This window comes from Lactuca virosa, chromosome 6 (assembly GCF_052849685.1).
Source record: "Lactuca virosa cultivar CGN04683 chromosome 6, Lactuca_virosa_CGN04683_v6, whole genome shotgun sequence".
Lineage (NCBI taxonomy): Eukaryota > Viridiplantae > Streptophyta > Magnoliopsida > Asterales > Asteraceae > Lactuca > Lactuca virosa.
Genome location: NC_136431.1, coordinates 74,139,223 through 74,142,684, shown reverse-complemented (window position 1 = coordinate 74,142,684; position 3,462 = coordinate 74,139,223).

The following is a 3,462-nucleotide window of genomic DNA, read 5'->3' as shown; positions in this document are numbered from 1 at the left end:
TGAGGGCAGTGTTGATGCAGCGGGGTCGCGTGGTCGCTTACGTTTCGAGGCAGTTGAAGCTTCATGAGGCGAACTACCTGACGCACGATTTGGAGTTGGGGGCCATTGTTTTCACCCTCAATATTTGGAGGCATTACCTATATGGGGTTCGTTGTACTATTTACACGGACCACAAGAGCCTGAGGTATTTGATGGATCAGCCGAACCTGAATATAAGACAACATCGTTGGTTGGATGTGGTGAAGGATTATGATTACGAGATCCTTTATCACCCATGGAAGGCCAATGTAGTGGCTTATGCTCTTAGCTGCAAGGCGGTTGCGGCTCCGATCAAAGATATATGCTTGAGGATGACAGTGATTACTCCATTGTTGGAGCGGATCCGTGAGGCTCAGGTCGATGCTATGAAGGAAGATCACCAGAAGAGTGAGTGCACTATGGGTCAGGTGGCTTCCTTCGATTTTGATAGCCGCGAATTGTTGACCCTGAATCGGAGGGTCTGGGTTCCTTATTGGGGTGGTATACGCCAGGTTTTCATGGAGGAGGCCTACAAGTCGAGGTTCTCCATCCATCCTAGGGCGACGAAGATGTATAGGGATATTCACCCTGATTATTGGTGGCCCTGCATGAAGCGGGACGTAGCATGGTATGTGGAGCAGTGTTTGACCTGTAGGAAGGTGAAGTTCGAACATCTGCGAAGATGCAGCCATTGGAAATTCCCGTATGGAAATGGGAGGACATCACCATGGATTTCATCACGAAGCTTCCCAGGATCGCGCACAAAGTGGATTCTATCTGGGTCATCGTGGATCGTTCAACCAAGAGCATACATTTCATTTCGATTCAGGAGAGTATATCTGCAGAGAAGTTGGCTGGGATTTATGTTCGGGAGATAGTGGCAAGCCATGGGGTGCCGGTATCACTGGTTTCTGACAGGGATGTTCATTTCACTTCCAGGTTTTGGAAGCGATTTCATGACGAGATGGGCACTCGTCTCCTTTTACACATCGTTTCATACGTAGTCCGATGGTCAATGTGAGTGGACTATTCAGACTCTTGAGGATATGTTGCGTGCATGCGTGTCAGATTTTGGTGGGAGTTGGGATACATATCTTCCGTTAGCGGAGTTTTCAGTTATCACGCTAGCATCGATTGACCTCCTTTTGAGATGCTCTACAGGAGGAAATAAAGGACGCCTATCTATTGGGCCGAGGTCGGTCTGCGAGTTACGGGGAGTACCGAGGTGGTGCTCAAGACTACTGAGCTAATTCAGTAGGTTCGGAACAGGCTCTAGACAGCTCAGAGTCGGCAGAAGAGCTATGTCGACAGACGCAGTTCGGACTTGGAATTACACGTGGGAGATATGGTTCTCCTGAAGGTGTCACCTTGGAAAGGTGTCATCAGGTTCCGGAAACGGGGCAAGCTGGGTCCCAGGTATATTGGTCCTTTCAGGGTTTTGGCCCGGGTGGGCCAGTTAGCTTATCGACTAGATCTTCCAGCCGAGCTCAGCCATATTCATAGCACATTTCATGTCTCTCAGCTGTGGAAGTGTTTAGTGGATGATTCCGCAGTCGTGCCGATGGAGGATATTCAGGTGGATGATCGCCTGAATTATATCGAGGAACCGGTGGCCATTTTGGATCGAAAAATGAAAACCTTGAGGAACAAGGTCGTGTAGCTGGTGAATGTTAGGGTGCAAAGTCACTCTTGGATGTAATGTTTTAGGCTTACCTTCTTGTATGTGTAAATGGGTTGAGTCTTTCCTATAAATAGGAAGTGAGTGACTCCCATTATGTAAGGAACCATTTGGAGTGTTAGACTAGAGAGAGAAACTTTATACAAACCCATTTGTATATTCTTTCTAGATCTAATATGAGCTTACAAAGATTTATTTACACCTTGTGTTCTTGATTTTACATGATGATTCACTAGATCTTTCATATTCCGCACATGCCATCATAATCAACACCACTACAGTGAAGGTGCAGTGGCGGCTCCTCAAGTGGTCGGAATGGACGTGGGAGCCCATGGAGGAGATGAGGGAGCATTATCCAGAATTATTCGGGGCAGCGGATTTCGAGGACGAAGTCTGATTCAAGTGGGAGAGAATTGTAACGCTTGGTTTCCGGTATGAACTTATATTCCGATTGTTTATATTTTTCTTTGGGACATGGCGTGTTGGAAGCCTCAACACGACGTGTCGAGATGACTTTGGCCGCGCAGATTAATGAACCAATACGGCGTGTCGAGGTGCCTTAACACAGTGTGTTGGCAGCTGGGAAGGAAACCATAATTTTTAGGGTGTTACACCCTATTTAAAGGCCTTAAGCCCCTTGGCTGGACTCCTTACCAGCCTCCTCTGTCCAGAAACCCAGAAATCAAGTATCATATTCCTTTGTTGAGTGTGTGAGCTTTTGGAGAACCTTGGGTGTTCATTTTTGGTGCATTTTGAAGGAGCTAAGGAAGGTAGGAGTTGCTTGGCTTGAAGAAGAGGTATTGGATCCAGAACCACCATCTTATTTGCCAAGTTTTTGAGGAGTCAAGTTCTCACCTTGCATGTTAGTTGCTTAGATCTCCTCTTGGGTTAAATTGTATTGTTTTAACCATGGTTGGGTGGATGTTGGGGATTAGGACGTCCCAAATGCTTATTCTTTCAGATCTAAGGACTACATGAACTCTTTTGGCAAAATGGTGCCAACTTTATGGATTTAAGGGCTTCATGCAGTCATTAAGTCCTTCATTTAGCTCTTTTTGAGCATTTGAGCTTCTCCTAGTCATGCATGAGCATAAAGTTGGAAATTTTACGTGGCCTTCCAACTTTAAGGGATCAGATCTTCATTTTGGGGCTATGTCTTTAATGATTAAGTGCTTAATGATTAAGCCCCCACTCTTTTAAGCCTAGGGTTTGGGTTTTGGACCCATTTCGGTGGTCCCTAAGGGTAAAGTCGGAAACTTTACCCTTCTAGATTTCATTTTGGTCGAGATCTGAGTTTTGGAACTCTTGGATTCGTTGAAAACAGCTTAATGGATTAAGCTGTTGGACTTTAAGCGAACACGGTGCGTTTGTTGGAAAACACAGCGTGTTGGCTTGGTTTTCTCCGATCTGAAGTTGGTAAAGAAACACGACGTATTGAAGGATAACACAGCATGTTGGGTCTACAGGAACTGTTGACCTTGACTTTTTTACCTTTGGACTTTTGTCTTGACCAAGTTTAACCTTTAAGGGGTATTGGGGGATTTTGAGTTGTATCTAAGGAATTGTTTCTGTTTAGGGGTTGGTTGGAGCTGATATTTGGAGTCGGAATCTATTCAGCTATCGTTCAGCATTCGAGGTGAGTTTCCTCACTGGTCTATAGCGGGTCTAAGGCACCAATGCCGACCCTTATTGGTTATGCTAGGATGCTAGGAGTCTGTGTGACCCTTGCATGTGTTATGTGCTGCTATGTATACGGGACGGGGCTC